Source organism: Musa acuminata, chromosome BXJ3-9 (genome assembly GCF_036884655.1).
Source record: "Musa acuminata AAA Group cultivar baxijiao chromosome BXJ3-9, Cavendish_Baxijiao_AAA, whole genome shotgun sequence".
Lineage (NCBI taxonomy): Eukaryota > Viridiplantae > Streptophyta > Magnoliopsida > Zingiberales > Musaceae > Musa > Musa acuminata.
The window spans coordinates 23,111,512-23,122,126 of NC_088357.1; positions in this window are offsets into that span (position 1 = coordinate 23,111,512).

Sequence of the window (10,615 nt, forward strand, 5' to 3'; positions counted from 1 at the left end):
GAGTTAAGGTTAACTCCGTTTATGATGACATGTTGCTTTGATTTTTGAATCTAAGAGTTTCTATCAATATGGCATATTGATAGGGGGAGTTTGTTTAAACTCCGGGAGTTAAGTTTAACTCCGACATCAAGTGGTTGCCATCATCAAAAAGGGGGAGATTGTTGAATCTCGTATTTTGATGATGAAACTACTTGATATATGTTTATAATTTAATCTGCGTTTTGAGTGACGCTGGATGCCTCGATCAGGATGAGACAATTAAAGCAGCAACATCATGTTGTGCCGGAGGAACATGTCAGAAGATTGGACGTCAGGCCGGTGGATCGGTCGACGTATCGACAGAAGGCTTCGGGCCGTGGACTTGGGCATCGGGCCAAGAAGAGCGGGTATTGTGCCAAGGATATCGGAGTTGCGGAGCCAACTGGCCGATTGGGCAATAGGCCGCAGGAAAGGACGATGCGCCGAAGAATCGGACGAAGCATCGAGGGACCAATGACATGCCGGACAACTTGGTTAATCGCTTAGGATTAATTGTCTCGATCGAAGTTTTGTTTTGAGTGTGCAGGATTAACTACAATGGAAGAAAGACATGCAGCAGGAGTTGCGTCGGAGTCATGACAATGATCACGTTGGGAGTTCGAGAGCTCGACGGAAGTTCGGACAGTCGTCGGAGGTTCTGCGGGAACAAATCTGAAAAGTCCAGAAGCTTGCCAAAGGAGCTCGTCGGAACTTGCCAAGTGGATTGTTGCAGTCCAGGAGTTTGTCGGAAGTCCGCAGGGGTATCACCGAGTGTTCATCGGATGATCGACGGAAGTTCACCGGAAACTCGCCGGAAGAAGCGAGTGACGCACCGAAGCAAGCTGCAGAATATGTCTTAGGAAATAATCGTAGTTAGCACTTTGATTAAGTTAGAAATGGGAGGTGATCCCATTAGCTTAATCCTGGGGCAATTGGGCCCCTGAAGAACTCAAATTGGGTCGAATGGTTCAACCCATTCGGACCCAGGTTGCTGTGGGAGGTGCAACCGCCCAGGCAGGGAGGTAGCACCGCCCAGGCTATGTCTCCCAACGAGACTGGGTGGTGCAACCACCCCAGCCAAGAGGTGCAACCGCCCAGGGCTCAGTCTCTGAGCGAGACTGGGCGGTGCAACCTCCTCTGTTAGGAGGTAGCACCGCAAAAGCTCAAGTTTCGAGCTCTGCCAGGCGGTGCAACCTCTCCAGTCAGGCGGTGCAACCGCCTGAGCTCGGTCTTCGAGCTCTGGCAGAGAGGTGCAACTGCCCCTGACAGAGGTGGCACCGCCCAGAGGCTCAGTCTTCGAGCTCTGCCAAGCGGTGCAACCGCTCCAGTCAGGAGGTGCAATCGCCTGATCCCGGAATTTCGGGATTTGATCGTTTTGAGCTCCAAATTTGAACTGGGTTGGGGCCTATAAATACCCCACCCATTCAGCACTGAAAGCACAGAACACACACTCAAAATCTTGCTGTCTTTCTGTGTTTCTTAGAGCTCAAAACTGCTAGTTCTCCTCTTTCTATTCTTCAAGTTTGAGTTGTAAAGAGAGGAGAGAAAACTTCTGTAAGGGTTGTCTCCTAAGCCCATCAAAAGGAGTGAATCTGTAAGAGGGTAGTTGGCCTTCGCCTATTGAAGGAAGGCTTCTAGTTGACGTCGGTGACCTCGTCGGTGGAGGAAGCCAAAAGTGGAGTAGGTCAAGACTGACCGAACCACTCTAAATCTCTGGTTTGCTTTTATTTTGAGCACTTTATCATTACTGCAAACCTCCTACATAGCTACTACTCTCTGCGCTTTTACGAACAAGTTTCTAAGTTCTGATCTTTTCGAATATGCATTCAGACGTAAATCGGTGTTTTCGTACGATCCTTACATTGCAGTTTACATTTACGTTTTGATTCTATTTATAACTGCAAACTGTCATCTACGCTTTTACGAACGAGTTTCTTTGCAGTTTACGTTTACGTTTTGATTCCATTTATAACTGCAAACTGCCTTCTGCGCTTAGACGCAATCTGCGCTTAAACGCAAACTAAGCTTAGACGCAAACTGCGCTTAGACGCAATCTGAGTTTAGACGTAAACTATGCTTAGACGCAAACTGCGCTTAAACGCAATCTGAGCTTAGACGCAAACTGCGCTTAGATGCAGACTGCGCTTAGACGCAATCTGCATTTAGACGCAAACTGCAAACTGCGTAAATTGCGCTTAGACGCAAACTGTGTTTAGACATAAACTGCACTTAATCATAAGTAATCTTAGAATTGGCTTTTGCATCAAAATAGTTTTTATCGAACGAACACAGCTTTCACTTTTAATCGCTGAAAGATTTCCGTTGCACTAATTCACCCCCCCCCCCCTCTTAGTGCTCGCAATCCTAACAGCGGTTGCACCGCCTGACTGAGGCGGTTGCACCGCCTGGTAGAGCTCGAAGACTGAGCCTCTAGGCAGTGCCACCTCCTGTCAGAGCTCGAAGATCGAGCCCAGGCGGTGCCACCTCCTGGTTGGGGCAGTTGCACCGCCTAGTCTCGCTCGGAGACTGAGCCCAGGCGATGCCACCACTTGGGCGGTTCAACCGCCTGGCAGAAATCAGGGTCTGAATGGGTTGATCCATTCTGCCCAATTTGGGTTTTTCAGGGGCCCAATTGCCCCAAGATTAAGTTAATGGGATCACCTCCCATTTCCAACTTAATCATTGTGCTAACTAAGATATTTCCTAAGATATTTACTGCAACTTGGTCCGGTGCGTCAATCGCTTCTTTTGGCGAGCTTCCGGCGAACTTCCGTCGATCATCCGAGGAACCCTCGGTGATGCTCCTGCGGACTTCCGGCAAACTCCTGGACTTGCGACGATCCACTTGGCGAGTTCCGACGAGCTTCTTTTGCAAGCTCATGGACTTCTCGGATTTGTTCCCGTAGAACCTCCGATGTCTGTCCGAACTTCCGCCGAACTCTCGAACTCCCAACGTGATCATTGTCTTGACTCCGGCGCAACTCCTGCTGCATATCTTATTTTCATCGTAGTTAATCCGGCACACTTATCTCAACATATAGATTAGATAACAAATGATAATTGACTTCATCATTAAAATCTAAGATTCAACACAAGCAAGCTCCTAGACTTTATGATGATCTTCTTGGTGAGTTCGAATGAGCTTCTTTGGCAAGCTCCTGGACTTCTCGGTCAGTTCCGGTAGAACTTTCGACTTATGTCCAAACTTCCGACGAACTGTCGAACTCCCAACGAAGTCTCAATCTTGACTCCAGCACAATATTTGCTTTATGTCTTACCACTATCGTAGGTAATCCTGCACACTTTTTTCAACATATAGATTAGATCAAATAATTTATAATTGATTTCATCATCAAAATCCAAGATTCAACACATTATAGGTAGGGACCAATTCCCGACGTAGGTTGAGTTGGTCGAGTCCCTTTGTTGAATCTCGTATTTTGATGATGAAACCAATTGATAAGTGTTTATGTTTTAATATGCATTTTGAGTGACGCAGGATGCTTCGATTAGGATAAGATAATTAAAGCAGGAAGAATCATGTTATGCCAAAGAAAAATATGTCAGAAGATTGGACGTCGGGTCGAAGGATCGGTCGACATATCGACAGAAGGCTTTTGGGCCATAGATTCGGGCATCGGGCCAAGAAGAGCGAATATTGCACCAAGGATATCGGAATTACGGAGTTAACTGGCTGATTGGGCAATAGGCCACAAGAGAGAACTATGCGTTGAAGAATCGGACGAAGCATCGAGAGACCAATGACATGCCGAATAACATGATTAATGCATAGTATTACATGTCTAGATCGAAGTGTATTTTTACATGTATAGGATTAACTACGATAGTAAGGCATGAAGCAAAATGAAGTCTTGGAGTCAAGGACGCGATTTCATTGGGAGTTCAAGAGTTCGTCGGAAGTCCGGACGTTCATCGTAAGTTCTGGCGGAACCAACCAAGAAGTCTCAGAGTCTGCCAGAGAAGCTCGTTGGAACTCGCCAAGAAGATCGTTGTGAAGTCCAGGAGCTTGCCGGGAGTTCGCTGGAACATTGCCGAGAGATCGTCGGAAGTTCGCCAGAAGATCATCGGAAGCTCACCAAAAGAAACCAAGACATAGAGACCTATTTAGCTTAGCAAATGTCTTAGGAATCGTAGTTAGTACGTAATTGGGTTTGGATTTGGGCCAACCCAATTAGGGGCCAATTAGGCCTATGTAAAGACTATGTTGGGTATAATAAGAGGCCCAAACAGTGCCCAAAGAAGTCTCATCGTTGTGGCACAGTCTTCAAGACTATGTCAGGCAATGGTACCGCTAGTCTGGGTGATTGTACCACCACTAGCAGGGTGCCAGGCGGTGGTACCGCCAGTTTGGGAAGTGGTACTATAAGTTTGGGCAGTGGTACTGCCCAGCACTACCCCCCAGGTGGTGGTACCGCTAAATTGGGCGGTGGTACCTCCCAGGGTAGTGTTAGTGTCAAACTAACACTAGGCGGTGGTACCGCCCAACGTAGGCGGTGGTACCACCCGTGCTCGGGAAACCCGAGATGGGAAAGTTTTTGGCTCCAAGTTTGAATCAACTTGAAGCCTATAAATACCCCTCTTATCCCAGGTTAAAGCACACAAGCACAGAGTATTCAAAAGTGAGAAAATGCTACTGCAATCTTTTTAGAAATTCCCTCCTCTACTCCAAGTTTAAAATTCTGTAAGAGGAGTGTGAGTGCTTGGAAGGGTTGTCTCCTAAACCCATGAAAAGGAGAAGAGGGGTGTAAAAGGTTGTTGGTCTTCACCTATTGAAGGAAGACCTCTAGTGGATGCCGGTGACCTCGTCTGAGGAGGAAGTCGAAAGTGGATGTAGGTCACATTGACTGAACCACTATAAAATTGGCTTGTTCTCTGGTTTACATTTACTTCCTTCCATTTACTTACTATAAACCTCTTTAATTGCTTACTGCCTTCAATTCATTTATGAACGTGTTTCAAGTTAAGTTTCCGAAGAATCCGTTTTCAACGTACGAAGGTTTTTGAAGACGTGATTTTACCACTGCACTAATTCACCCCCTCTTAGTGCCGACCTCTTGATCATAACAATTGGTATCAAAGCCTTGTGATTTCTCATTTGGTTTAACACCCAAGAGAAATGACTTTTTTTAGCTTTCAAGAGAGTCACTCTCTCATTCGTCCTCCCTTTTTTAATGAGACGAACTACACTTATTGAAAAACTCGAATGAGAGTTTTCTTGCTTTCTTTGGATTTGAACTTATGGAACATTGTCGAATCCGGTTTTAAAAGGTCTTCTCTTCCAATGAAAGGTTGGAATGATTTGGGGAAGAAGACGGTTTCTTTAAATACTAGAGTTATGAATGCTCTATTTTATGCCTTAAATAAAAATGAATTCAATCGGGTTTCATTGTGCGAAACGGCTTTCGATATTTGGCACATTCTTGAAACTACACACAAGGCACAAGTAGTGTTAAAGATTCAAAAATTAACTTTTTGATGCATGATTTTAAACTTTTTCAAATGAAACTAAGTGAGACTTTTGGAGACATGTACACCCGTTTTACGGATGTCGTTAATAGTCTAAAAGGACTTGGTAAAAGTTTCTCGGATTTTAAACTGTAAGATTTTAAGATCCCTTCCAAAGAGTTGAGATCCAAAAGTAATGGTAATACAAGAGACTAAAAACCTAAACAACCTACAACTTGAAGAACTAATTGGGTCTTTGATGACCTATGAAATGACTAATGTGGTATATAATGAACATGATGAATAAAATCACTTTTCAAAGAATAGGAAGGATTTGGTACTTAGAACATTTGAAGACCACTCGAGCATAAGCTCAAGTGATGGTGAACATGAACTTGAACTCACAAAGAAATTTAAAAAGTTAATGAAACAAAAATTAAATAACAAAAAGAACGCAACTACTTGCTTTGATTGCAAGAAGAAGAACACAAATTGGGATGAATCGAACTCCTCCGAAGACGAGGAGAAAATCAACAAAGGCGAGGTGGCAAACTACGCCTTAACGGCTTTCAACGATGAGGTAATCGAAACTCCCTTAATTTATTTTGAAATTACATGATGCTTTTCATGATGTATTTCCTTTTTTTTATTTAGTTTTAAAAAAATTATTTTTCTTGAAAATTGCATGTTTAATAATGTTATGAAAACGCAAAAAATTAGGAATCATGTTTATCATGCTAGTAATTTCGAAAAGAATCATGAAAAGTACATATGATAAAGGAACAAAATGTGAGACTTAAATCATGCTAGATGTTTTAATGATGTGATAAAGTGATAATGTGTATCTTGATAATCTTCGTATTTAATTGAAAATACTTTATGAAATCATGCTTGATGAAATAATGTAATGAGATCATGCTTAATGAGTTTATATTTTGAAATTATGCATGATGATTCTTGTGATTTATGGATTATCGATTTTTACCGTAATGAAAGTTGCTTTTTTGGTTTTGAAAATAATGCATGGCTTTTGTATGGAAACTAAGCATGAAAAGTTATATTCACCTAAAAAGAAAAATGCGTGATTACAACAAATAAAATGAACTTGATTGAAAATGCTTTATGTTTGATGAAATCATTTTCAATGATGTATAATGATGTAATTATGTAATGAAAATTTAAAAATTTTTGGTACCATACTTAGTGATTTTATACTATGCATGAGATTTAAAAATAATGCATGATGATTTTTGTGATTTATGCCTTATTGATCTTTGTCATAATAAATCTTGCACTTTCGGTTTTAAACATGATACATGTTTTTATTTGGCATAAATGAAATAAAATCATATGAATTAAAACAACTAAAGAGAGGAAAACATTTTTCTTGAAAATTATTTTTCTCCATCTTATTGATTTTGATGAATCCATTTGTATCATTTTTGCAAATCTTTTGGACTTTGAAAATGATTTTGATAATTTAAATTTGAATAAATTTTTATCCAAATCATGATCTTGATTCCTTGATATTTACAAATTAAGATTTATTATGAATCAAGATTTTTCATTAATTGTTCTCCTACAAGATTGAATGAATTCTATCTATATCATGATCTTCTAAAAATTCTTTTTGTTATTTATTTAAGAGGAGATTTGTTAAACTAAATCACGCTTTATCTTGAATTCTCAGAATTTTAACTTGAAAATTCTTTTTATTAATCAAGATTGTCTACTATGATTCTTTCTTTTCACTATTTTGAGGTATTAAAAAAGAATCATAATATGTCTATTGATACTCATGATTTATCTTCATGATCTTTGATATTTTATCTCTCATGATATGATTTTTATGTATAATTCCTTGTATTCATGAAATATTTATCTCATCAGCCAGTTAATTCTTCTTGATATTCTTTATGTGATGATATGAATGCATGAAATATTCATGAATTTATTTTGATACATACAAATGATAAAAGAGGGAAAAGTTATGATCATGCATGGTAGGATGAAATTTGACAAATTGATACCATCATGATATGAAATATTTATGATTTGGAATGATGCATGCAATACTTATGCTTTTTATTATAATGATGTATGTAATGTATTGTATATAATGTGTATTATGAATGCTCTAAATGATGAATGTTTGGTATCATGATCAAAATATTGATAAATGCTCAAAAATTTTAATGTTTTAGTATCATGTATGATATGCTCATAATGATGATTGATTTATATTTCGATATCGTACATGAAAAATGAAATGTAAAGTTTTAAAATTATGCATGTTGTAAATTGAAACTATAATGATGCACAAACATATTGAAATAAGGTTGATACTTAACCCTTGTCATGATTTGAAGATTATAGTAAAGGGAAATGGATTACACTATTGTATTGTTATTCCCTTCTTTTTGACAACGACAAAGGGGGAGCAAAACTTGCTAGAAAGCAAATTTGCTAGCTTGCATCTTTCAAGAAGAAGCAAAATGCTTGCTCATCAAAAAAATATGCAAAAAATCTTGCCAACTTTCATGTGTAAAATTTGCTAGCTCACAAATTGCAAGGAGAAAAACTTTCTAGGAAGCAAAGTTGCTAGCTTATTCAAAAATGATGCATTGAATACTTATGAGTTTATTATGATAATGTATTTGATGCATTGCATATCATGTATGAGAATCATGATTAAAATTACATTGACTTGAATTAAATTTAAATTCAAGATTTATCTTAATTATGACATATTGCAATAAGAATGATACTTTATTTTTATCGTAATTATGAAAAAATTTCTAGCATACACATCACGAAAAGAGGCAAACTTGCTAGCTTGCAATCTCAAGTAGCAAAAAGTTGCTATCTCAACAAAAGCAAGAAATGCTATCTTACGATCTCAAGCAAAAGTGCTATCTTGCCTATCTCAAGAAGCAAAACATGCTAACTTGCACATCTAGCAAAATTGATAAATTTGCATATTTCAAGAAGCAAGAGTTGCTTTCTTGAACATCTCAAAACTGCTAGCTTGCATGTTCTAAAATGTTATAAAATTTGCTAGCTTGTATATTGTAGAACTTGCTATCTTACTACCTTACATATCTATGATGATAGCAAGATTGCATGATGATAAAACTGGAGATTATATTTATCAGGCAATGAGTTGAACTTGTATTTCCGAACATTTGATAGTTGGTACTTCTCCTTTTTGTTGATGACAAAGGGGGAGAAGTATGATCATGTTATGCATGATTACGTATTGCAAATATTCAAGATGAAATTTGCAATGACTTGAATTCAGCTTGAATTCAAGGTTCTATCAATATGGCATATTGATATGGGGAGTTTGTTTAAACTCCAGGAGTTAAGGTTAACTCCGTCGTCGATTAGTTGTCATAATAAAAAAATGGGGAGATTGTTGAATCTCATACTTTGATGATGAAACCAATTGATAAGTGTTTATGTTTTCATATGTGTTTTGAGTGATGCAGGATGCTTCGATCAGGATGAGATAATTAAAGCAGGAAGAATCATATTGTGCTCGAGGAAAACATGTCAGAAGATTGGATGTCGGGCTGGAGGATCGGTCGATGTATCAACAGAAGGCTTCGGGCCATGGATTCGGGCATCGGGCCAAGAAGAGTGGATATTGTGCCAAGGATATCAGAGTTGCAGAGTCAACTGGCCGATTGGGCAATAGGCCACAAGAGAGGATGATGCACCAAATAATCGAACGAAGCGTCGAGGGACCAATGACATATCGGACAACATGATTATTGCTTCGTATTAATTGTCTAGATTGAAGTGTGATTTTACATATGCAGGATTAACTACAATAGCAAGGCATGAAGCAAAATGAAGTCCTAGAGTCAAGGACGTGATTTCGTTAGGAGTTCGAGAGATCGTCGGAAGTCCGGACGTTCTGTCACGAACGGTCGTCGTGCACCCGCAACAACTCCGTTCAACGAACCGTTCGTCACTCTCATCTATATGTACAGAAGCTTGTAAAAATGTAAGTTCGAATAAGTTGCAGCGCTACAAAGTGATCGCTCACCGAACCAAGCAAAACAGCCACAAAACAGCCCAAAACAGCTCCGATTTCGTGTGCCACGAGCTGTTTTCTGTAGTCCGCTTCCGCTCACCAAAACGTCAACCATCATAGACCCTTGGAACCCCCCAGGTGGCACAAGGCTGGATGGGGCTTCGGTATATTTCGGGCGTTGAACAACCTTTCACAAGTTCGCATGTTACCTTGAAGGGAACTTGTTGTCGCGCCCGACACCCGGTGAGCAGCTGTTTGTAGACTTGCAGCTATTCATTCAACCCTCTAAAGTCCTTATTTTCCCCCTCTTCCTCTTTTCTCTTGTGTATGCAAGGTGCTTGCTGAATTGCTTGTAAAGCTTCTCCTCTTTTCGCGAGACATTGGGACTTGTCCGTCGCTCGTTCTTTTGAACTAATCAACTTTCTCTTTTATAGGTCCTTCGGGACCTGTGAGAGGTTGCAAGTGGGTTGATCTTTGCGGAGCAATATCGCAAGGGTGAAGCACTACTTAGGCAACGCAAGCTAAGTTTGCATCTTTGCCGCAAGGGTGCCTCGCGACTTAGACAACGTAAGCTAAGTTCACGTCTTGGTCGCAAGGGTGCCTCACGCCTTAGACAATTCCAGCTAAGGTCTGACATTATGGTATCAGAGCAGGCAAGTACTTCAAGTGAGCAGTGAAGGAACTTCGCAACTTTGCCATGGCAAAGCATTGTGGCAAATCAAGCAAGACGGGGCAAGCCGGACCCTTGCCCCAAGCAGCCGCAGGTGGGCTGTATATGCACACTCACTCTCATGCTGTTGGAGCCACTCAAGAGGAGTGCGATAGCAAACATGATGAGCGAGAAGTTGGCTACTCTTCGCGAGCGGAGGAGGCACAATCTGGAGTGCCAATTGGGAAAAAGAGTCATAAGGAGAGACTCACAACGGCGGAAACCCGCTTGGATATTCTTGAAGTGAGCATGGAGGAACTCTCTCATGGCCAACAAAGGCTTGTTGGGGTAGAGAGCTCGCAAGAGGAAGCGAAGTTTAGGATCGATAAGGTTGAGGCCCTAGTCGACCAACTATCAGATGACACCAAAGACTCTGTGCA